Source organism: Anomaloglossus baeobatrachus, chromosome 10 (assembly GCF_048569485.1).
Source record: "Anomaloglossus baeobatrachus isolate aAnoBae1 chromosome 10, aAnoBae1.hap1, whole genome shotgun sequence".
NCBI classification, from domain to species: domain Eukaryota; kingdom Metazoa; phylum Chordata; class Amphibia; order Anura; family Aromobatidae; genus Anomaloglossus; species Anomaloglossus baeobatrachus.
In genome coordinates, this window is record NC_134362.1 from 63,216,461 (window position 1) to 63,242,879 (window position 26,419).

A 26,419-nucleotide genomic window follows, 5' to 3' on the forward strand; every position below is an offset into this window, starting at 1 on the left:
TCAGCCTAAAGCCACACTAGAAACTACAATATATACAATAGGAGATCTACAGAATATACATATGTCAGAGTACAGTTACAGATAAAGCATGGGTTACAAACAGGCATACACAGTTCCAGCAGTTACCTTGTGCGTCTGGCCACAGGGGGGCGCTGTAGACCAGGTTTCTAGGATCCTTCCCACAGATGTTTCCTACACGTGACCCCCAGCGAAAGAACACTGGAAAATGGCCGAAGTAGGGTTATCAACCTGGGCAAATCCAGGTCCCCTCCTACCTTAGTGACCTCAGAGGGAGCACTGCTCCACCCCTGGCTGGAGTTATGGACAATATCCACAACATGGAATATGGGCCATAACTTTGCCTGGGAGCGTCGTAGGCGGACGCCAACGCTCTCATTGTGACAGTTATGAATTTAGCTACAGAACGAGAGGACTCATGACTTGTCTACTAGTTCCCCATTGGCTGATATCACGCCTGGGGTACTTCCCAAGCTCCCGCTCCCATAAAAAAGGTGTGCCAGCATCGTCCGCATGCGAAAACACCATTTTTATGGTTGCCACATTTATCGGAAATATGGCTTGCGAGATATGAACCATTTTTTACTGGAGTCGTTCTGTCTGGATAGTTCCATAGCCTTATAATGAGATACAACTCTTGTTACAGGGTGACGGCAGGGGGTCATCCTGTGTCCATTGTTCCCAGGTCATCTAATCTCCATATCACAGGAGATGGCCATGGGATGTGTTGCTGGGATGTGACACCTTCCCAGATGGTGGACATTGAGAACAAGAAGGGAGGGGGCACTGCCAGGGAGTGATGAGAGCGATTATGACTGGAAATCATAATTCCTCTTCATATCCCAGGGTTTCCCTCACACCTCCCCCCTTTTGAGGGCGCTAGGGGGCAGCACACTCCGGTGTTCCCCCGTGCGCCCGTCCGCGACCTCTCCTTGTCGGGACAGCCCGTCTGCGTTACCGTGGTCCCGGCCCCTTTTGTGGCGAATGGTGAAGTTGTATTGCTGGAGCGCAAGGCTCCATCGCAACAATCGCCCATTCGTCCCAGAGACGGTGTGCAACCAGCTGAGGGGATTGTGGTCCGTCTCCACGATGAAGTGGCGCCCGTATAGATAGGGTTGCAGACGCTGCAGGGCCCACACTATGGCCAGGCACTCCTTTTCCATCGTGGAATAGGCCACTTCCCTTGGTAACAGCTTCCTGCTCAGGTACAAGACTGGGTGCTCTTGGCTCGCAGAGTCCACCTGGCTGAGCACCGCACCGAGGCCGAAGTCACTGGCGTCGGTCTGTACTACAAACGGCCGCGTGAAGTCGGCTGCCTGTAGCACGGGCGGGCTGGACAGGGCGTCCTTTAGGGCCCGGAAGGCTGTCTCGCAGTCCATTGTCCAATCGACTGCAGAGGGCAGCTTCTTCTTGGTGAGGTCCGTCAAGGGCTTTGCCAGGCTACTATAGCATGGAACAAACCTCCTATAGTACCCAGCGGTCCCCAAGAAGGACATCACCTGCTTCTTGGTCCTGGGGGTGGGCCAGGACGCGATGGCCTCCACTTTCTCAGGCTCGGGCTTCAGTGTTCTCCCGCCTACCCGGTGACCGAGGTACTGGACCTCGCTCATGGCCAGCTGACACTTTCCCGGCTTGATGGTCAAACCTGCCTGGTGGATCCGCCTGAGCACCTGTGCTAGATGCTCTAGGTGGTCCTCCCAGGTGGGACTGAAGACGGCAATGTCATCCAGGTACGCGGCCGCGTACCCTTCAAGTCCCTTGAGCAGGGTGTTGACCATCCGCTGGAAAGTGGCAGGGGCATTCCTCATCCCGAATGGCATCACCGTGGACTCGTACAGTCCAAATGGGGTAATAAAGGCAGAGCGTTCCCTGGCCTTGCGAGTCAGGGGATCTGCCAATATCCCCGGCTCAGATCCATGATGGTCAGGTACTGAGCCCCGGCCAACTGATCGAGCAGGTCATCGATGCGTGGCATTGGGTACGCATCGGCGACCGTGACAGCATTGAGCCCCCTGTAGTCCACGCAGAACCGAGTGGTTCGGTCCTTCTTAGGGACGAGGACTACAGGCGAGGCCCAAGCGCTGTTGGATGCCTGGATCACCCCCAGCTTCAGCATCTCGTCAATCTCCTGGCGCATGTGTTGCTGCACCTCCAGGGAGACCCGATATGCTGAACGCCTGATCGGGGGATGATCCCCAGTGTCCACATGATGGACAGCCAAGTTAGTCCTTCCGGGCTGGTTGGTAAACAACCCCCGGAAGGGGTGTAGGGTGGCCCACAGCTGGGACCGTTGGTCCTCCAAGAGCTGGTGGCCAACCTCCACATCCTCAATGGATCCGCCTGCCCTAACCTGGGCTAGCATATCCAAGAGGGTTTCCGCTTCTCCCTCCTCGGGCCGGTTGCACACGGGGAGCGCACACGCCTCCCGCTCATGATGTGCCTTCATCATGTTCACATGGAAGGGCTTCCGCCTTCCACGGGCAGGGTCCAGGGTGACCAGGTACGTCACAGGGTTGAGCTGCTGGTACACGAGGTATGGGCCTTCCCAGGCTGCCTGAAGCTTGTCCTGTGGTACGGGGACCAGTACCCACACCTTTTGACCCACTTGGTAGGTCCTCTCACAAGCGTTCTGGTCGTACCAACGCTTCTGATCGGCCTGGGCTTGAGCCATATTGTCGTGTACCAGTTGCGTCACGGCCTGCATTTTGTCCCGGAAGCGCATGACATACTCGATAACCAACACTCCAGGGGTGGCCAAATCCCCTTCCCAAGCCTCTTTCACCAGAGCCAGGGGGCCCCGCACACGTCGCCCGTACAGGAGCTCAAACGGTGAGAATCCCGTTGAGGCCTGTGGAACCTCCCGGTAAGCAAATAACAGGTGTGGGAGATACCGCTCCCAGTCACGCCCGTGGGAGTCGACCAACATCTTAAGCATCTGCTTTAGGGTGCCATTGAACCGCTCGCACAGGCCATTAGTCTGTGGATGGTACGGGCTGGCCACCAGATGTCGCACCTGGACTTGCTTACAGAGGGCCTCCATCAGCTGGGACATGAATTGGGTCCCCCGGTCAGTGAGCATTTCCTGGGGAAAACCCACTCGGGAGAAAATCTCCAGCAAGGCGGTGGCCACCTTGTCAGCCCGAATGGACGACAAGGCCACTGCTTCTGGGTACCGGGTGGCATAGTCCACTACCGTTAGTATGAAGCGTTTCCCGGAGCTGCTGGGGATGGCCAGCGGGCCGACCAGATCCACAGCCACCCTCCTGAAAGGCTCATCGATGATTGGCAGAGATACCAGTGGGGCTTTGGGGTGTGGCCCCGCCTTCCCCACTCTCTGACAGGTTTCACACGAACGGCAGTAGGCAACCACATCGGCCCCCATTTTTGGCCAGTAGAAATGCTGGTTTAACCTGGCCTTGGTCTTAGCGATCCCTAGGTGTCCGGCCATCGGAATCTCATGTGCGATCCGCAACAACTCCGTCCGGAACGGATAGGGTACCACCAACTGTCGGTCCCTGGGCCACGCCTCCGGTGAACCCTGCTGGACCGTGACCCGGTACAGCCGTCCTTGGTCCCAGACCACTCGCTCCGGGTCCGAGTCCGAGGGAGGCTGTGCCGCCTGCTCCTTTAGAGCTTTCAGGCTGTCGTCAGCTTCTAACGCTGCCTGAAACCCCTGACTAGATGTGGCCAGAATCGACGAGACTGTCACATCTTCGGTCAGTACCCCGGGACCTGTGTCCTGGCCTCCACCTGACTCGGCTGCCACTTGGTCAGAAGGGGAAGAGCTATCGGACCTCCGGGAGGCCCCTTGGCTTCCAGCACTCCCACTGCGGGTGACAGCGGCCACAGCCGCTGCGACCGTGGGTCGTGCCTGCTCCTCCTCCGTTCCTGACCAAGTCGCCGGTTCAGGCAGACCTACCTGGCTTCCTGACACCCCGGTTGTGGGGGAACCCTGCACCGAGATCTTACCTGGGAGCACTTCCGCTCCGGGACCGGCCCCAATCTCACCTGCCTGTTCCCCCCCTGCAGCAACAGAACCCCGCTGTGAAATCTCTGGGGACCCCACATTTGCTGTGGTAGCCCCCACCCCACACACTGGTCCTCCCCCTGCAGCACCCTGCTCTCTGCTTATCCCTGCAGAGGGCAACAGATCCCAGCTCACAGGCTGATTACTTGTAGAGGCATTGTCACACCTTTCTCTGACCCCCTCCCCTCCTGTCACAGCTGCAGCTGTGTGTGTGTCTATGCAAGCAGAAAAATCAGAGTTCACTCCCTCCTCCCTTACATCATTCATGGAGAACACATTAACATTGTCCGGAGGCATGTCAGTACTGGCTGAAGGGTCAGCCCTTGGGGGGGGCCCAAACTGGGAGGTTATCTGCCCCAAATCTGTCCCAAGTAACACGTTTGCGGGGATCCGATCAGTTACCCCCACCTCTCTCACCCCTCGCCCTGCGCCCCAGTCCACATAAATGCCAGCAACAGGCAGCGCCGGGTCAATGCCTCCAATCCCGGAGACAGCGAGGGTTTTTCCAGGTATCAAGTCTTGGGGGGACACCATCTCAGGCCGCACCAGAGTCACCTCCGAGGCGCTGTCTCGCAGTCCTATGGTCACAGACCGGCCGACGGTGACAGGTTGGAAGCTGTCCAGGGACCTACCACCACCCCCACCCACACAATACACCTTGGGCGGCCCTTGGGACGGGGACGGAGCCGGGGCCTTGGGACGCTGAGGGCACATGGCCTTGAAGTGTCCAGGTAGGTTGCACTGGTGGCACCGTCTTGGTTCTGGCACGGGCCTGGAGAGGGGAGTTGAGGGGGACACCCCCTGCAGTCTAGGGGCAGGTGGGGCAGTCGCAGAATTCATCTTACCCCCTCTCCAGGTGCTGCTGGTGGCCACTCTCCTGGCCTCAGGGGCCCGGTTGTTGGTGTAGTCATCGGCCAGGGCAGCTGTAGCCGTGGACCCCTTTGGCTTCTGGTCTCGGATGAACTGGCGGAGATCCTCAGGGCAGTTCCACAAGAGTTGCTCTGTGATGACCAAGTCCAGGATCTCCGGTCCGGTGGAAAGCTGCAGGCCTTGGGTCCAGTGGTCGGCAGCTCGGGCAAGTGCCCGCCGGTGGTCAGCCCAGGAGTCCTTTGGTCCCTTCTGCAGGGTCCGGAACTTCTTGCGGTAGGACTCCGGAGTGAGGTTGTACTGTTGGATTAGGGCCCGCTTGATTGTGTCGTAGCCCTGATCTGCCTCAGTAGGCAAGTCCCCAAGGATTTCCAGGGCCTTACCCCTTAAACGGGGGGTCAGGTATTTGGCCCACTGGTCCTTGTCCAGATGGTGCTGCAGGCAAGTCCGTTCAAAAGCAGTCAGGAAAGAGTCCAAGTCTCCATCCTTCTCCAGCACGGGAAAGTCCTCAACACGGACCTTTGGAAGTTTGGTGTCTTGAAGGTCACGGGTGGCTGATGAGGGCCGGAGCTGAGCTAGCTGCAGCTGGTGGTCACGGTCTGCCTGTTGCTGTCGCTCTTCACGCGCTGCCTGCCGCTCCGCAGCCTCAGCCTCACGCGCTGCTTGCCGCTCCGCAGCCTCACGCGCTGCTTGCCGCTCCGCAGCCTCAGCATCACGCGCTGCCTGTCGCTCACGCTCGGCCATGAGTATCTCGTAGGTATCCCGGTCTCCAGCCATAAGCCTGGCCAAGGCAGCTTGAAGGAGGGCCTCTGCACCTCTCAGGCCGGAGGGATTGGCAAGTGATGATCTGCGGCACGCTGCAGAGCCAGGTGATTCACTGTCCATTTCAGAGCGGAGGACTGGCATCTGGCTCGTTGAGGACCCTTGGGCGAGCTCCTCCTCATTTTGTCCAGCAGTGCCAGGTTGTGCGATGTCCTCTGCAGAGCTGTTCTCTGGCGTCGGGCTCTTGGAGGGCTCGTGGACAACCTCCTCATCGTCTCTGGCCTGAGCATCGGCCATTCCTTTGGCTTTGCTCCTGGTGCTCTCAGCCATTGTTGCAGACTTTGGTCACTGACACAGAACTGCCACCTGATGCCTCCATACACCTTACAGTATCTGCACTCTGACACTCTAGTGTTGAGCTGGTCTGAAGACCCCAGCAGCCACAGCTGCTGCAGGCAGTCTTTAGTGTCTGGGAGTATGGGTCTCACACTCACACACACTATTATCTCGATCCCACCGCTATGCCCCCAATATGTCACGAACCACCGGGGGGGGTCACTCAGAAATCCCCCGCGCTGGCTACCAGTACGTCACAATCGGGGGGTAACAAGTGGGGGGTCACCCCTCCTTTATACCTCCCGACCGACAGACAGAGCACGTGACGCGCTCTCTAGCGCCCCTCTTATAGTCAGGCCAATTATGGAATTGCCCGACAATAAGCAAGGAGGCCGCTATACTACTTATGCCGATTATTGAAGGGTCCCCGGTGAGAGTAGGGTATATATTCCCCCGACCTCCGCGGGCGGAATATATAAAATCTCCCCGAATCTCACTGGCCTCCCCACAATAATCCTTGGCACAACTCGCTGCCACCAACCGCTTCACGGTAACTATTAGCCGAACACACAGACGTGGGATTCAAGATCGAGATAACAGAACAGCCCAAGATTAATTATATAATTTAATCAGCCTAAAGCACACTAGAAACTACAATATATACAATAGGGGATCTACAGAATATACATAGGTCAGAGTACAGTTACAGATAAAGCATGGTTTACAAACAGGCATACACAGTTCCAGCAGTTACCTTGTGCGTCTGGCCACAGGGGGGCGCTGTAGACCAGGTTTCCAGGATCTTTCCCACAGATGTTTCCTACACGTGACCCCCAGCGAAAGAACACTGGAAAATGGCCGAAGTAGGGTTATCAACCTGGGCAAATCCAGGTCCCCTCCTACCTTAGTGACCTCAGAGGGAGCACTGCTCCACCCCTGGCTGGAGTTATGGACAATATCCACAACATGGAATATGGGCCATAACTTTGCCTGGGAGCGTCGTAGGCGGACGCCAACGCTCTCATTGTGACAGTTATGAATTTAGCTACAGAACGAGAGGACTCATGACTTGTCTACTAGTTCCCCATTGGCTGATATCACGCCTGGGGTACTTCCCAAGCTCCCGCTCCCATAAAAAAGGTGTGCCAGCATCGTCCGCATGCGAAAACACCATTTTTATGGTTGCCACATTTATCGGAAATATGGCTTGCGAGATATGAACCATTTTTTACTGGAGTCGTTCTGTCTGGATAGTTCCATAGCCTTATAATGAGATACAACTCTTGTTACAGGGTGACGGCAGGGGGTCATCCTGTGTCCATTGTTCCCAGGTCATCTAATCTCCATATCACAGGAGATGGCCATGGGATGTGTTGCTGGGATGTGACACCTTCCCAGATGGTGGACATTGAGAACAAGAAGGGAGGGGGCACTGCCAGGGAGTGATGAGAGCGATTATGACTGGAAATCATAATTCCTCTTCATATCCCAGGGTTTCCCTCACAAGCAGGCACTACAATGCTCGTGTGCTCGTAATGATAAGCGGGCACTACCATGCTTGTGTGCTCGTAATGATGAGTGGGTACTACTGTGCTTGTGTGCTCGTAATGATGAGCGGGCACTACCATGCTCGTGTGCTCGTAATGATGAGCGGGCACTACCATGCTCGCGTGCTCGTAATGATAAGCGGGCACTACCATGCTTGTGTGCTCGTAATGATGAGCGGGCACTACCATGCTCGTGTGCTCGTAATGATGAGCGGGCACTACCATGCTTGTGTGCTCGTAATGATGAGCGGGCACTACCATGCTTGTGTGCTCGTAATGATGAGTGGGTACTACCATGCTCGTGTGCTCGTAATGATGAGCGGGCACTACCATGCTTGTATGCTCGTAATGATGAGCGGGCACTACCATGTTCGGGTGCCTCTTATGACGTGCCCACCGGGGCCGTGGGGGTTACTCGTTATCGAGCCGCGGATTCTTCGCTCCTTGGGGATGTCACGGTGACAGGGCCCGGCTCCGTGACCCCGGCGGTAGTCGTTAAATGGGGAGGTTATTTACAGGGAATAAAGTAGTTGTCTGTTGTGAATCCGCCTGTGGTACTCCGCCATAGATAGCCGACCCTGCGGGATGGGACCTCTGGGGCTGATGGTGACATAGTTGGTGTAGCTCTTCACAGGCAGAGCTGGGCCCCAGGGTGGATGCGGGTAGTAGTAGGTGATGGCGGGGGTGCAGGGCCGGAGGCGCAGGCGAATAACGGAGCAACACAGGGATGCAGTCTCAAGGTTTTCTTACTCACTGTAGCAGGTTCCAAGGTAACATGACTAGTCAGTGACCGCCTTTGGAGTGCTGGGGTTTCACTGTGATGGGCTCCAGCTGATCCCGGGTAGTTCGGAGGTAAAGACCGGTGCACCCTTCTTGTGTTCCTTTCCCTGGTTGTCTTCCTGCGCTGACTTCTCACCCTCCTGTCCCGCACCTACGCACACAGTGCCTGAGCCAGTGTCCGTGGACCCTGTTGGGTGGCTTGAAGCTTTATCCCGTGGCCCTCTGTGGTCACCTTCCAGTGGATTTGTGTGCGGATGAGGCCTCAGTGCTTGGAGTTACCTCGGCCTCCGGTGTTACTACATGAGCACGTTCGTTCTTCTCCTCTAGCCTAGGGACCGGATCCCCGTTTGCAGCCAAGTCCCTCCACTCCAATATGTTGTATGTGGAATGACACCACAGGAGTCTGGCGCACTTCCCTTGGGCTCTAGGACCCTTTCTGTCTTGTGCCTGGGTCAAGCTGTACCAGCTCCAGACCACAGGTCTTCACTCCTCCACTGCTCCATCTTGACTCTCTTCATTGTACAGTGTGCTCCCACTAACTAGACTGCACCCCCCAGCCTGGCTCTGACTGTGCATACCAATGGAGCATCAAAGGTGCAACTAGCTCTAACCACGGTCCAGTGGAGTGTTGCTAAATAAGTGTGTCTGTGTTTTCTGTGAACCGGTGGATGACCTCTTCCTTACCCAGGGATGGGATACCACCTATGGCTGAGGTGCAGTACCTCTGTGGCGACTGAAGCCTCAGGGGTGCCACACTTACTCTTATGAGCAGTCGGACGCTAGGATGGGGGCAACTAGAGTACCAGAGTATAATGGAAGTCAATGGGGGACTTGAGAATATTTCCAGAACATTTCCCAAAAAAATGCTTGAGTTCCCCATTGACTTCCATTATACTCTATACATGAGTTGCCCCCATCCGGGTGTCCAACTGCTCATTACGAGTACTGAGCACCCGAGCATGGTAGTGCTCGCTCATCACTAGTTACCAGTACCGAGCACCTGTGCATGGTAGTGCTCACATGTCATTATGAACACCCGAGCATGGTAGTGCCCGCTCATCATTACGAGCACCTGAGCCTTGTAGTGCCCGCTCATCATTATGAACACGCGAGCATTGTAGTGCCCGCTCATCATTATGAACACCCGAGCATTGTAGTGCCCGCTCATCATTATGAACACACAAGCATTGTAGTGCCCGCTCATCATTATGAAAACTTGAGCATGGTAGTGCCCGCTCATCATTATTAACACCCGAGCATGGTAGTGCCGCTCATCATTTTGAACACCCGAGCATTGTAGTGCCCACTCATCATTATGAACACCCGAGCATGGTAGTGCCGCTCATCATTATTAACACCCGAGCATTGTAGTGCCCACTCATCATTATGAACACCCGAGCATGGTAGTGCCCGCTCATCATTATGAACACCTGAGCATGGTAGTGCCCGCTCATCATTAAGAACACCCGAGCATGGTAGTGCCCGCTCATCATTATGAACACCCGAGCATGGTAGTGCCCGCTCATCATTACGAGCACCCAAGCATGGTAGAACATTTTAGAACAGGTGAAAGTGTTCTGCATGCAGGAAATGTTGACGTTTTAAAAAACATACAAGAAACAGAACCAAGATGGACCCAATAATAATCTTATTCTGTCTACATAACTGGTACAACAGATCGCTTTTGCACGTTAATTCTGTTTGGTTACAATATGAAGCAGACATTTTGTTTTTGCTCTTTACTGTGGATGCTTTGCATTGTGGTCCTGCAGTAAAATCCTTAGTGGCAGAGAAGTCACAGCCTGGAAGGCAATAACAACATAAATCAGATTTTTTTCCATTTTCCTGCTAACTGCAGCACATTGCTGTACGATGTTGTCCCAGAGGTTTTCTTTTCATACAGTCAGTGGGCATTCCAGCTGAACACGCAGACCCGCCGCCTAACCCTGCTGCAGACAGTCACTGGCAACTTCTTCTGACCTATATTTTTAATTTCCAAGTGACAGATATTGATATTAACTGATAAACAGTGTTACAATTCCTCTAATATTTAACACCTAGTAATCAAACAGCAATAACTTTTTTATTTTTTAGGTTCTTAAAGGGAATCTGTTACAATCGCCGAGGAGCGACCAGTAGTGAACCCCTATACAGGAATTGTCAGGTGCAGCCTCAGGGGGCACAGTAGCCTGGACCAGTGGTGTCGGCTCAGATAGACTGGAATGTCCCTGAAGTCTGGTACGGATGTGCTCAGACGTGGCAGCACGGAGGTGGTGACTCAGACATGGCAGCATGGAGGTGATGACTCAGACGTGGCAGCAGAGAGGTGGTGACTCAGACATGGCAGCATGGAGGTGATGACTCAGATGTGGCAGCATGGAGGTGGTGACTCAGATGTGACAGCATGGAGGTGGTGACTCATATGTGACAGCATGGAGGTGGTGACTCAGACATGGCAGCATGGAGGTGATGACTCAGATGTGGCAGCATGGAGGTGGTGACTCAGATGTGGCAGCATGGAGGTGATGACTCAGACTTGGAAGCATGGAGGTGGTGACTCAGACATGGCAGCACAGAGGTGGTGACTCAGACATGGCAGCATGGAGGTGATGACTCAGACTTGGAAGCACGGAGGTGGTGACTCAGACATGGCAGCACAGAGGTGGTGACTCAGACATGGCAGCATGGAGGTGGTGACTCAGACATGGCAGCATGGAGGTGGTGACTCAGACTTGGAAGCACGGAGGTGGTGACTCAGACATGGCAGCATGGAGGTGGTGACTCAGACATGGCAGCATGGAGGTGATGACTCAGATGTGGCAGCATGGAGGTGGTGACTCAGACATGGCAGCATGGAGGTGGTGACTCAGACATGGCAGCATGGAGGTGATGACTCAGATGTGGCAGCATGGAGGTGGTGACTCAGTTGTGGCAGCATGGAGGTGATGACTCAGACTTGGAAGCACGGAGGTGGTGACTCAGACATGGCAGCACAGAGGTGGTGACTCAGACATGGCAGCATGGAGGTGATGACTCAGACTTGGAAGCACGGAGGTGGTGACTCAGACATGGCAGCACAGAGGTGGTGACTCAGACATGGCAGCATGGAGGTGGTGACTCAGACATGGCAGCATGGAGGTGGTGACTCAGACTTGGAAGCACGGAGGTGGTGACTCAGACATGGCAGCATGGAGGTGGTGACTCAGACATGGCAGCATGGAGGTGATGACTCAGATGTGGCAGCATGGAGGTGGTGACTCAGATGTGGCAGCATGGAGGTGATGACTCAGACTTGGAAGCACGGAGGTGGTGACTCAGACATGGCAGCACAGAGGTGGTGACTCAGACATGGCAGCATGGAGGTGATGACTCAGACTTGGAAGCACAGAGGTGGTGACTCAGACATGGCAGCATGGAGGTGGTGACTCAGATGTGGCAGCATGGAGGTGGTGACTCAGACATGGCAGCATGGAGGTGGTGACTCAGATGTGGCAGCATGGAGGTGGTGACTCAGACATGGCAGCATGGAGGTGATGACTCAGATGTGGCAGCAAGGAGGTAGCGACTCAGATGTGGCAGCACAGAGGTGGTTGACTCAGATGTGGCAGCACAGAGGTGGTGACTCAGACGTGGCAGCACAGAGGTGGTGACTCAGACGTGGCAGCACAGAGGTGGTGACTCAGACTTGGCAGCACAGAGGTGGTGACTCAGACTTGGCAGCACAGAGGTGGTGACTCAGACATGGCAGCACAGAGGTGGTGACTCAGACATGGCAGCATGGAGGTGATGACTCAGACTTGGAAGCACAGAGGTGGTGACTCAGACATGGCAGCATGGAGGTGGTGACTCAGATGTGGCAGCATGGAGGTGGTGACTCAGACATGGCAGCATGGAGGTGGTGACTCAGATGTGGCAGCATGGAGGTGGTGACTCAGACATGGCAGCATGGAGGTGATGACTCAGATGTGGCAGCAAGGAGGTAGCGACTCAGATGTGGCAGCACAGAGGTGGTTGACTCAGATGTGGCAGCACAGAGGTGGTGACTCAGACGTGGCAGCACAGAGGTGGTGACTCAGACGTGGCAGCACAGAGGTGGTGACTCAGACTTGGCAGCACAGAGGTGGTGACTCAGACTTGGCAGCACAGAGGTGGTGACTCAGACTTGGCAGCACAGAGGTGGTGACTCAGACTTGGCAGCACAGAGGTGGTGACTCAGACTTGGCAGCACAGAGGTGGTGACTCAGATGTTGCAGCAAGGAGATGGTGACTCAGATGTGGCAGCACAGAGGTAGTGACTGATACGTGGCAGCACGGAAGTGGTAGTAGTAGCAGGCTCTGGAAAAAGACACAGATAAGCAAGTACAGGTAACTGGTACTAAGACACGTGAATGCAGGACTAGACACAGCAACGGGTAGGGGACCTGGGAACTAGCAAAGCACTACGAATAGGCAACGTTGCTCAGGCATCTCCCCTAAGAAGATAATGCCTTAAATACTTACAAGGTGATTGCTGACTTCATTGGTCACTTCCAGGTAATAGGACACTGGCCCTTGAAGAAAGGGGCGTGGCCACATGCACCCTTTTGGCACTCCCTGCATGTGGCCTGGAAGCAGGAAGAGACAGCGGCAGGTCCTGGGCAGGAACGGAACGCCTGAGACCGCCGGACATACGATTGGGACAGACGGTGAGGAGAATGGCACCCCCGCTGAGGCAGGAGAGCAGGAGCGTGCGGGGGTAGGACCAGGCGCTACAGAATCTGTCAGCAGCATTTCACATCACAAACAATATATATGCACATGTAGCTCTTTCAAAGAAAAGTTCAGCAATATCTTTACATGATCAGTCCATTCCCCTCTTACCAAGAAATCAGCGTTTTAATTTATATGCAAATAAGGCTGACAAGCTATATTTAGATCGAAAGCCTGTGTGTTATGATCCGGAACCATGGAAGACCACCACAAATCATTGGCAAAAAGGTGAAAAGAGCATTGGCAACTAATCTGGCCGCCATCCCCTTACTAACCATCACAACTAGAAGTAGCCGAGGGGTGAACTAACATCCTGTGCACCGCGAACCCAGCCGGAGAACTAACTATCCTAAAGGAAGGAAAGATGAATAACTCTCTGCCTCTGAAAATAGACAAGAATAGCAAGCCCCCCACATTCAAAGACTGCAGTGATATAGGAACAACACAATACACAGATAGATGATAGGATTAGCAAAAGGTGAGGCCCCACTGACTAAAATAGGAAAGGACAGGAAAGGGACTGATCGTGGCCAGAGAAAAACACTGCAAAATACCAACTTCCTGATAGTACAAAAAGGCCCTCAGATCGCTCGATCTGAACTCCGTCCTATACCAGGTGCCCTTGTCATACCAATGAACAGAAAACAAGAATCATAACAAAGTCAACAAGCCACAAACACATGGACCCAAAGGAGCTATACTCCAAACAGAACTGCAGGGAGTTCCTCAACAATCCACTAAGGGGGAAGCAAATAAACTGAAACCAACCACAGCAAATGAAAAACCCAGATAAACAAAAGAACCAGACAATAAATAAAGAGCAAGCACTTATCTGGGGAAGATGTGGTGTAGAGCAGGATTTAAGCAGGCTGGAGATACCAAGAACAACTGACATCCGGCAACAGCCTGCAATCAGACCAGGATTTAAATAAGCAGAGAGTTAGCAAAGGAAACACCCACTGCACAACACACCTGGTCTCTGTCCAAACCTTTCCTGGCCACCAGAGGGAGCCTCCCAGCAGCCAAGACATAGCTAATATTCACAACACCTGTGTCACTCCAGCTCTATTCCCTGCCAAGTACCGCCACCTCCTGCTTGAGACAGGATGGCCCCTATGCTGTGTGATTTCAGGCTCAGGAGCTGACAGTCAAGCAAAAGGAGGCGGCGCCTCGTGGGGAAATAGAGCTGGAGTGACAGAGGTCTCATCTACTATAGCTCCTTAGACTAATTTACATATCAATTGAAACACAGATGTTTCAGTTATGGAGAAACTGACTGGCCATGTAAAGGTATTGCTAAACTTGGGGGTTGAAATCCTGATGGCAGATTACCTTTAGGGTACACTCACACTCACACTGACGATCCCATTCTCATTGAGAAAAGTGGGACGAGTGAAATCCGTTTGGTTTTTCCGTATGTCATTCAAGTATGCAATATTTTTTTCTTACCTAGCATCCGTATGTCATCCGTATGCAATACATTTTTTCTTGCACCCATAGACATGAATAGGTGGGTCTCACCCGATTTACGCATCCATTCTTAGCACGCTGCAATTTTTTTCCTAAGGCCGAATACATCTGAGAAATAAAATCGCTGATCTGCACTGCCTCTTTGAATACCATGGGTCCAAGTGCAATCCCTTTTTTTCTCACATTGCACTCATCTGAGTTATATGCTAGTGTGAGTAAGGTCTTAAAGGGAATCTGTCAGCAGATTTTTGCTATGCAATTTGAGGACGGTGTGAGGTAGGGGCTGAGACACAGATTTCAGTGATGTGTCACTAATTAGGCTGTGTGCTGTTGTTTACATACAATGAAGGTTTTATCAACAGGAGATTATCACGGTCTGGACTATAGTGCACTTGAGCCCTTGTCTGATCACTCCCTTACACTGCTCCGAAGCGCGTAGAATAAAAATCACTTTTGATCTTCACTGAACCTTTGAAGTGTTGTTCCTGGATGGCACTGTGGTGATAACCATTTCATTTCCATAAGTGATCCTGGGGAACATTTTTTTTACCAAGGGCCATTTGGAAATTTCTATCAACCTTCGGGGGCCGCACAAAATTATCAATGTGAAAATGACCCTGCTATATTTGGTCAAACAATTAACTCACCCGTACAGTGGTAGCTGCAGCAGCTTCTCTTTGGTGCGGCTGTGATGTTCAGTGATACTAATCATTTTGAATCTCACAGCTGCTTTTCCAGGTTTGTCTATAGGCCCCTTTACACACTGAGACTTTCTAGCGATCCCACCAGTGATCCCAACCTGGCCGGGATCGCTACAAAGTCTCTGGTGAGCTGTCAAACAGGCAAACCTGGCCAACGACGCAACAGCGATCCGGACCTGCAGAACGACCTAGCTAGTCATTGGGGACATTGTAAAGCAGCTTTTTGAAAGGGAAGTCGCTAACGAAGTCGCTGTAAAGTCCTTTTACACACTGAGACTTTCTAGCGATGCTTGCTGCACAGCAGGAAACAAAGGACCAAAGAATGGTCCTAAACGATTTGTAGCGATCAGCAACTTCACAGCAGGGGCCAGGTCGCTGATGTGTTCCACACACTGCAATGTCGCTGGGGAGGTCGTTATTACATCACAAAACCGGTGACGTTACAGCGATGTCGTTTGCGATGTTGCAGTGTGTAAAGCCACCTTATGTCTGGAGCACTCTTTGTGATAATAAGATTGGTAAACCATATACATCACATAACAGGCGCAGGGACTGCTGTATATAAATCACAGGAGACACACATCCCTGGAGGAGCTGGGGGCATATGCATCACATAGGAAACGCTGGGACTGCTGTATATACATCACATAGGTGACGCTGGGACTGCTGTATACACATCACAGGAGACACTGGGGGCACATACATCACACATGTATATGCTCTCAGCCCCTCCTGTTAGGTATATGCCCCCAGCCCCTCCTGTGAGGTATAGGCTCCCAGGCCCTCTTGTGAGGTATATGCCCCCAGCCCCTTCTGTGAGGTATATGCTCCCAGCATCTCAAATGTGATACATATGCCCCCAGCAGCTCAAATGTGATGTATATGCCCCCAGCAGCTCAAATGTAATATATATGCCCCCAGCATCTCAAATGTAATGTATATGCCTCAGCATCTCAAATGTAATGTATATGCCTCAGCATCTCAAATATGATGTATAGTCTCCATCCCCTCTTCTGATGTATATGCCCCTTACATCTTCAAAGTGATTTATATATCACAAGAAATGCTGGGGGCATATACATCATAAGAGACGCTGGGGGCATATACATAACAGGAGGGGCTGGGGGCATATACATGACAGGAGGGGCTGGGGGCATATGCATGACAGGAGGGGCTGGGGCATATACATGACAGGAGGGACTGGAGACATATACATCACAGGAGAGGCTGGGGGCATCTACATCACAAGAGGGGCTGGGGCACAGACATCACTGGGAGACATAAACTTGGCTGTGGGGCACAGATATTGCTAGGAGGGGCACGGACATCACTAGGAGGGGCACAGGCATCACTAGGAGAGGCACAGGCATCACTAGGAGGGACACAGGCATCACCGGGGGGGGCACATGCATCACCGTGGGAAGGGGCACATGCATCACAGGGAGGAGACTGGAGGGCATGGACAGCACTTGCGAAGCACAGACATCACTAGGGAGCATTGGAGGGAACACAGCACTGGAGGTGACACACAGCACTCAGAACTGCACACAGTTTCGGAGAGCGGGCACACACCAATGGAGAGCGGGTGCAGGGCACAGGTATCACTAGGGGGGCACAGGACATCACTATGGGTGGCATATGACATCACTAGGGGGCACAGGCATCATTAGGGGTGGCACAGACAGGACTGGGCAGCCATAGGCATCAGTAGCAGTGCAAAGACATCACTGGGGGTCAGTTGCCATCACTATGGGGGGTACAGGCATCCCTATGGGGGCACAGGCATCACTGGGGGGAGTCTGTGGGGTACAGATAGCACTTGTGGAGCACAGAAATCACAGCACTCAGAGCTGCACACAGTGCCGGAGAGCGGGCGCAGGGCATACAGCACCAGAGACTGAGTATACAGCACTGGAAAGCGGGCGGACGGGCAAACACCGCTGTAAGTTAGAAGCGGTGAAGCTGCTGTGGGCCGGAAGCGCAGAGCGCTAAACCCACCCACAAAGTAAGTCCAGAGCACTCTGGCACTGGCCAGGGAGAGAGCTCAGTGGTACACGCAAACAGTGCATGTGGGGGATTAAAACTGCCGGTGGCCAGCAAGACTCCGGCGGGGGCCCGAGCACTGCCACCCCTGGGAAACTGTCCGGGGGTCATATTAAAGTTCATGGCCGGCCGCATTCGGCCCGTAGGCTGGACATTCCCCACCCCTGCTTTACATACTGCATTTAAAAACTTTGTGTCACAACTGCTTGTTACAGTCGCCGAGACACATCGATCATCCAGAAGTGCACCTACTGGACACTCCTGGAGGAGCTAATTCCTATACAGGGATTGTCAGGCGCAGCTCCAGGGAGCCTGAATGCACGATAGCCAGGACCAGTGGTGGTCGATTGTAATGGACAGGAGAGTCTCAGAAGTCCGATAAAGATTTGCTCAGATGTGGCACAGAGGTGGTGACTCAGACGTGGCAGTACAGAGGTGGTGACTCAGACGTGGCAGCATGGAGGTGGTGACTCAGATATGACAGCAGAGAGATGATGACTCAGATGTGGCAGCATGGAGGTGGTGACTCAGATATGACAGCAGAGAGGTGATGACTCAGACGTGGCAGCACAGAGGTGGTGACTCAAATGTGGCAGGATGGAGGTGGTGACTCAGACGTGGCAGTACAGAGGTGGTGACTCAGACGTGGCAGCATGGAGGTGGTGACTCAGATATGACAGCAGAGAGATGATGACTCAGACGTGGCAGCATGGAGGTGGTGACTCAGATATGACAGCAGAGAGATGATGACTCAGACGTGGCAGCATGGAGGTGGTGACCCAGATATGACAGCAGAGAGATGATGACTCAGACGTGGCAGCATGGAGGTGGTGACTCAGATATGACAGCAGAGAGGTGATGACTCAGACGTGGCAGCACAGAGGTGGTGACTCAAATGTGGCAGGATGGAGGTGGTGACTCAGATGTGGCAGTATAGAGGTGGTGACTCAGACGTGGCAGCATTGAGGTGGTGACTCAGATATGACAGCAGAGAGATGATGACTCAGACGTGGCAGCATGGAGGTGGTGACTCAGATATGACAGCAGAGAGGTGATGACTCAGACGTGGCAGCACAGAGGTGGTGACTCAAATGTGGCAGGATGGAGGTGGTGACTCAGACGTGGCAGTACAGAGGTGGTGACTCAGACGTGGCAGCATGGAGGTGGTGACTCAGATATGACAGCAGAGAGATGATGACTCAGACGTGGCAGCATGGAGGTGGTGACTCAGATATGACAGCAGAGAGATGATGACTCAGACGTGGCAGCATGGAGGTGGTGACCCAGATATGACAGCAGAGAGATGATGACTCAGACGTGGCAGCATGGAGGTGGTGACTCAGATATGACAGCAGAGAGGTGATGACTCAGACGTGGCAGCACAGAGGTGGTGACTCAAATGTGGCAGGATGGAGGTGGTGGCTCAGATGTGACAGCACAGAGGGTGTAGCACCCCAGGGGGTCGGGGGGAAATACTCGTCACTGGGTCGGTGAGGGTCAGGGGATTTCACGGGTGGCCCTGCCCAGTTTCATGACCCCGAGGTGTACACGGAGTGAAGGGGTGGTGATGGATGATGGTGGAGGTTGATTTCGTGATGCCACTTGCGGTATGCAGCCAGGGAGTTAGCCGCTGCTGCTGTTGCTATCCTCCAGGGCAGATGGTAGTAGTACCCGAGGAGTTTCTGCTCCCCACAGGTGTAGCGGGTGCCAGGGAGAATGATGAGGGAAGTAGTACTGGCGGGCGCCGAGGCAGCAGCGCCGGGCATGACAGGTGGACACAGTCTCTGCGGGTTCCAGGTGTTTTACCCACAGTTCCTTAAGTAACCCGGTTGTCGCTCCCGAAGCACTGGCCACCACTGTGATGGGCCCCAGCCGATCCCGAGCAATTTGAGGTCACCACCGGTGTTCCTACTGTGAGTCCTTTCTGGTCGGGGTCCCTCCAATCCCGGTGTATGTGGAATATGGAACGGGTCGTGGGTGTTTCCAGCTCTCACCACAGACCCTGGAATCCCATGTAGCTGTAGAGAACTCGGGCTGAGCTGGATGCTCCAAGCCATGGACCCTATGGCGCTCCCAGAAGTGTGAGGTAGAAGAGACTGGACCAAGGTCCCCAAGTGCGTCTCACCCCAAGCTGTGCCCGTGGCTAACTAACTATGTGTGAAGATGCTCCTTCCCTTTTCCCCAAGTGGTGCCCGCCCCCAGGTGGTTGTCCCAGTGACCAGGAAAGTCCCATGATTCGTGATGGCCACCCCTATCTACCCCAGGCCATCCCCCTAGTGGGAAGGCACCTAACTGTTTGTGGTGTGTGAATGTGAGAATCACCAGCAATTAACCTCTCCTTACCCGGGATGAGTACTACATCTTAAAAGAGATGCAGTACCCTGTGGCGACTGAAACATCAGGGGCGCTACAAGGGGATGACTCAAACTTGGCAGACGGAGGTTGTGACTCAGACGTGGCAGTACAGAAGTGGTGATAACTACAGACTCAAGGCAGAAACACTGATAGCAGGTACAGGTAACTGGTACTAGGACACAAGACGCAGGACTAGACACAGTAACGGGTATGGGACCTGAGAACTAGAAACACACTAAGCATAGGCAAGAAAGGGGGCGCACAAGCACTCTTCGGGCACTCCCAGAAGACCTGTGTCGTACACGCCCCCAGGGGCCTGTTGTTGCTACTCTGTCCCAGACTGATCTGACTAGATTCTGTTTCTGTTTGCTCACTTCCTCAGGCGCCCCCACCCTTGGGTAGACTCTTAGGGGTACTTTACACGCTGCGACATCGCTGCCGATATATCGTCGGAGTCACGTCGTTAGTGATGCACATCTGGCGCCGGTAGCGACATTGCAGCATGTAACACAAATGAGCGACGATCAACTAGCGCAAAAACGTGCAAAATGGTTGCTCGTTGACACGTCGTTCATTTCCATAATATCGTTGCTGCTGCAGGTACGATGTTGTTTGTCGTTCCTGCGGCAGCACACATCGCTATGTGTGACACCGCTGGACCGACAAACATCTCCTTACCTCCGTCCACCGGAAAAGGAGGAAGGAAGTAGGTGGGCGGCATGTTCCAGCCGCTCATCTCCTCCCCTCCTTTTCTATTGGGCGGCGGTTCAGTGACGCTGCTGTGACGTCGCTGTGACACTGAACAAACCGCCCCCTTAGAAAGGAGGCAGTTCGCCGGTCACAGCAACGTCGCAGAGCAGGTATGTGCGTGTGACGCTGCCGTAGTGATAATGGTCACTACGGCAGCAATCACCACATATCGGCCTTGTGACGGGGCGGGTGCAATCGCGCTCGACATCGCTAGCAATTGCTAGCGATGTCGCAGCGTGTAAAGCCCGCCTTAGTGGCTGTTGCCCTGGTAACCTGGAATTCCCCAGGCTGTCTGGCTTCTTGTGTTATATAACCAGCTGACTCATGGGCTGGGGATTGTGTAAGTTATGAGCTCAGGATGTGTGTAAGCTCTGAACACTAGTGGATAACCTCTTTTTACCTGGATCAGTACTGCACCTTAAGACAGATGCAGTACCCTGTGGTGGCTGAGGCCTCAGGGACGCCACACTTCTATGACAGGCAGCTACAGAGACGAAATAATGTAATTTTCTCCTGGTGGCTGCACTTTTAGCTCAGTGGTCAGGCACCATTATAATGCCATTGTAAAGAGGTGCAAGGATGCAACTGTGCACACAACGAGGAGACAGTGGTGACTGAACCAAGCTCTAGAATCTTCATCACTTTATCTCGGTGTCGTGGTTGTCTGAATATGACCATCTGTTGGGCCTCTCTGTTAGTAATGCCGGTCTCTTTCGGTGCATCCTTAATATGCTCTTTAGATGTTCTACCTATTCCCACTCAGCAGATTGCCACCCGTAAACTTTGGTATGTTTCTGAGCATAGTTCCAAGGGGGAAAGCTACCACCCCCTCAACTCATTAACCAACTGATCCACCATATCTGCACTTGAATGTTGCCTCCTGCCTACTACACCAAGTATAAACAGGTGCGATGATACAACAGCACAGACAAGGAGGAGTTAATAGTGACGCCACAAACAACAATTTATTTACTTTACACAACTAAGTAAAAGTTGCCTTTGGCACAAGGTCAGTGTATAGCATAGACAATGAACCAGATTGTTACAGTAAGGATGCACCACGTGACACACATGTTCAGACCAACGGGCGTCTGATGTGCTACAAAAAACACCACAAACAGAGGGGGACACCTTAACAACAGGGGGCCCTGCTGCTAGGGAGCAGGATGAGGGGGTACCTCTTGAACTCACTTCAAGCTGTACCTGAGCTCACCAGCATACCTATATGGGGTGTTTAAACCTGTTGCCTAGTCTGATACCTAATCCCTCACTAGCGCTGCAACCACCCTGGCTAGTGAGATGGCTGGTGGGAGACACTAGTCCCACCGCTGCATTAATAAATACGGAAGGGAAGGAATGATACACAGGGGGATCAACAGAAGGATACAAACACCAAAATGCACGGCTACAGGCAGACTTCAACACAGCAGATGAATGGGCACAGGACAGTAGAAGCATCATCCACTACCACATGGTGAGGTTAAACAAGCAGCTGCACCTGACATGGACTGCTGGAAACAAAACTGACATTAACTGTTTCAGAAGCAAAGGACTGACGAGGGGCAATCACCCCGAAACACCATGTCTGCAAATTGGGATTCTGATCTGGCAATAAATCCTAATGCCTGCTTTACACAAGTCGACCGATCGTGTGATTTCACGATCGATTGTACCCGCCCCCGTCGTTTGTGCATCACGGGCAAATCGCTGCCCGTGTCACACAAAGTCGTGAAACCCCCGTCACACGCACTTACCTGCTGAGCGACCTTGCTGTGGGCGGCGAACATCCACTTCCTGAAGTGGGTGGGACGTTCGGCGTCACAGCGACGACAAACAGCCGCCGGCCAATAGAAGCGGAGGGGGGAGATGAGCGGGACGTAAACATCCCGCCCACCTCCTTCCTTCCACATAGCCGCCGGGAACCGCGGGACGCAAGTAAGCTGTGTTCATCGTTCCCGGGGTGTCACACGGAGCGATGTGTGCTGCCCCGGGTACGATGAACAACCGGCGCCATTTTAATTAAACAATTTTTTAAAACTGAGCGACGAGTACACGACTCGCGATTTGTGAGCAATACTGCGTCGCTCGGAGGTGTTACACGAGACAACGTCGTGAACGATGCCGGATGTGCGTCACGAAAACCGTGGCGCTAGAGTTTGTCCCCTTCCTCTCTGGAGGGACAATTTGAATAATTCCCAGAGGAGCATTGCAGCTATAACTCCCCTTACTGACAGCCAGACTGGTTTGTCAGGTCTCCATAAGGAGAATAGTCTTCCCCGTGGTCCCCACATAGCTTCTCATAATCCAGATCAGATACCCACACTTTGCACTGACTTGGGTAATCACCCCGAAACACAGTGTCTGCAAATTGGGATTCTGATCTGGCAATAAATCCTAAAGGGTACTTTACACGCTGCGGTATCAGTACCGCTAGGGATAGTGATCCCGTCGGTTGTGCGTCACGGGCAAATCGCTGCCCGTGGTACACAATATCGCTAACACCCGTCACATGGCTTACCTTCCCTGCGACGTCGCTCTGGCCGGCGATCCACCTCCTTTCTAAGGGGGGCGGCTTGTGCGGCGTCACAGCGATGTCACACAGCAACCGTCCAATAGCAGAGGAGGGGCGGAGATGAGCGGCCAGAACATCCCGCCCACCTCCTTCCTTCCTCATTGCCGGTGGACGCAGGTAAGGAGATGTTCGTCGTTCCTGTCACACATAGCGATGTGTGCTGCCGCAGGAACGACGAACAACATTGTACCTGCAGCAGCAACGATATTTGGAAAAGGAGCGACTTGTCAACGAGCAACGATTTTTCACGTTTTTGCGCTCGTTGATCGTCGCTCCTTGGTGTCACACACTGCGATGTCGCTAACGGCGCCGGATGTGCGTCACTGACGACGTGACCCCGACGATATATCGTTAGCGATGTCGCAGCGTGTAAAGCACCCTTTAGGCTAGGTTCACACTTCCGTTAAATTGTATCAGTCACAATCCGCTGCTCTGGTAAACAACGGAATCCGTTTAGCGGATTCCGTTGTTCCCACAGACTTGTATGAGTGGCGAATTGTGACTGATGATGCTGCGTTGCACCCTCCGCCCGACTGATCAGTCGTGGATCGACTGACCGCGGGGCGGAAGGAACGCAGCCTGTAACGTTTTTTGAGCAGCGCAATCCGTAGGATTTCGCTGCGCATGCTCTCTCTGGCTCCCTGCACACGTAACCAGGATACACATCGGGTTACTAAGCAATGCGCTTTGGTTAGTTACCCGATATTTACACTGGTTACGTGTGCAGGGAGGTCGACACTTCCCCTCCCACACTCCGCATGTATATACACACACACACACACACACTCTCACACACACACTCTCACACACACATATACACACACACACTCTCACACACACACTCTCACACACACATATACACACACACACTCTCACACACACACTCTCACACACACATATACACACACACACACACACACACACTCTCACACACACACACACAATCACACACACTCACCTGTCCCCAGCCCTGCAGTCCCCACGGCACTGACGTCCTCAGCGCCATGGCCCCGCTCGGCTCCACCCACCCCAAACTCCACCCCCTTGCGCTCCGCCCCCCGCACACAACGGAGTCCGACAATGAAGTCTGTTCTTTGTCATCCGTTGTACAACGCATCAGTCACATGCATCAAGCAACGCATGTGACTGATGCAAAACAACGGAAATGTGAACCTAGCCTAAGGGGCACTTTGCACACTGCGACATCGCAGGTGCGATGTCGGTGGGGTCAAATTGAAAATGACGCACTTCCGGCATCGCATGCGACATCGCAGTGTGTAAAGGCTCGATGATACGATTAACGAGCGCAAAAGCGTCGTAATCGTATCATCGGTGCAGCGTCGGCGTAATCCATGATTACGCTGACGCGACGGTCCGATGTTGTTCCTCGCTCCTGCGGCAGCACACATCGCTGTGTGTGAAGTCGCAGGAGCGAGGAACGTCTCCTACCGGCCTCACTGCGGCTTCCGTAGGATATGCGGAAGGAAGGAGGTGGGCAGGATGTTTACATCCTGCTCATCTCCGCCCCTCCGCTCTGATTGGCCGCCTGCTGTGTGACGTCGCAGTGACGCCGCACGACCCGCCCCCTTAACAAGGAGGCGGGTCGCCGGCCACAGGGACGTCGCACGGCAGGTGAGTGTGTGTGTGAAGCTGGCGTAGCGATAACTTTCGCTACGCCAGCTATCACCACATATCGCTGCTGCGACGGGGGCGGGCACTATCGCACTCGGCATCGCAGCATCGGCCTGCGATGTCTTAGTGTGCAAAGCCCGCCTTAGTCTTATGAAAAGGCTTGTTTAAAAAGCCACTTATGACTTTTAGGATTGCTACTTCCAATAGGTGGCGCTAGAGTTTGTCTCGTTCTCTGGAGGAACAATTAGAACCAAAGGAAAGACACATTAAATGTAAAGAGTCTAGTACCAAATAAAAGAGACTCAAACCCTGAACCTGTCACAGGTCTCTATATGCAGAGAGACCACCGTGACCTTCCCCAACCGTTCCCCAAGCATCAGTGTCACTCCTGTCACCTCACCTGGTGTCTCTTCCAATCTTCTCATTAAGAAGAAAAGCTATAGAAGTTCTATTTGTAAGTCTTTCATCCATTTCTGCAAATCTAGCAGTGATGAAACTCCATTTGGCTCTTTGTATTTTATGACCGCACATTAGTTGTGTAGCAGATAGCTTATTCCTATCAAATTGGACCGTATGTGTACATTTGAAGTTGGGAAATTAGTAAGTGAGCCGCACTGTGGACCAGGACTGATGTAAATAGGGAGAACTTTTGTACTACATTGTACATGGAATTTGTTGACAGGAGAAAATAAATTGACTAAAGTTTTTCGGACTGAAGAGACTTGTACACGTAGACCACTAGATGTCAGTCCACTCTCGTAACACATATAAAATTAGTTCCGAAGTTTACTTTGTTTCATCTGAATGAGCCTTTAGGCTAAATTCTAGTGATGAGCGAGTATGCTTGTTACTACTCGGTACTCGCACGAGTATCACTGTACTCGGGCTACTCGGCGGGTACCGAGTAATTTCGCGATACTCGTGCTGTACTCGTGGTCTTCATCCCTGCATGTTGGCGCTCTTTTGAGAGCCAGCCCTCATGCAGGGATTGGCTGGCAGACCACTGCAATGCCACAGCCCTGTTAGTTGTGGAATTGCAGTGATTGGCCGGCCCGCACAGCGTGACCGAGCCTTTATACCGGCGGGCGCGCTGTGCTCTGTACACAGCCATCTCATATTCCCTGCTTTCCACGCCCACAGGCGCCTATGATTGGTTGCAGTGAGACACGCCCCCACGCTGAGTGACAGGTGTCACACTGCACCCAATCACAGCAGCCGGTGGGCGTGTCTATACTGTGCAGTAAAATAAATAAATAAATAATTAAAAAAACCGGCGTGCGGTTCCCCCCAATTTTAATACCAGCCAGATAAAGCCATACGGCTGAAGGCTGGTATTCTCAGGATGGGGAGCTCCACGTTATGGGGAGCCCCCCACCCTAACAATATCAGTCAGCAGCTGCCCAGAATTGCCGCATACATTATATGCGACAGTTCTGGGGCTGTACCCGGCTCTTCCCGATTTACCCTAGTGCGTTGGCAAATCGGGGTAATAAGGAGTTAATGGCAGCCCATAGCTGCCACTAAATCCTAGATTAATCATGTCAGGCGTCTCCCCGAGATTCCTTCCATGATTAATCTGTAAATTACAGTTAAAAAACACACACACCCGAAAAATCCTTTATTAGAAATAAAAAACACTAACAAAGTCCCTCATTACCAATTTATTAACCCCGACAAACCCTCCATGTCCGGCGTACTCCACGGACTCCGGCGTCGCGTCCAGCTCTGCTGCATGGAAGTGACAGGAGCTGCAGAAGACACCGCCGCTCCGGTCACCTCCACGCAGCTAATGAAGGGAATAGCGCGATCA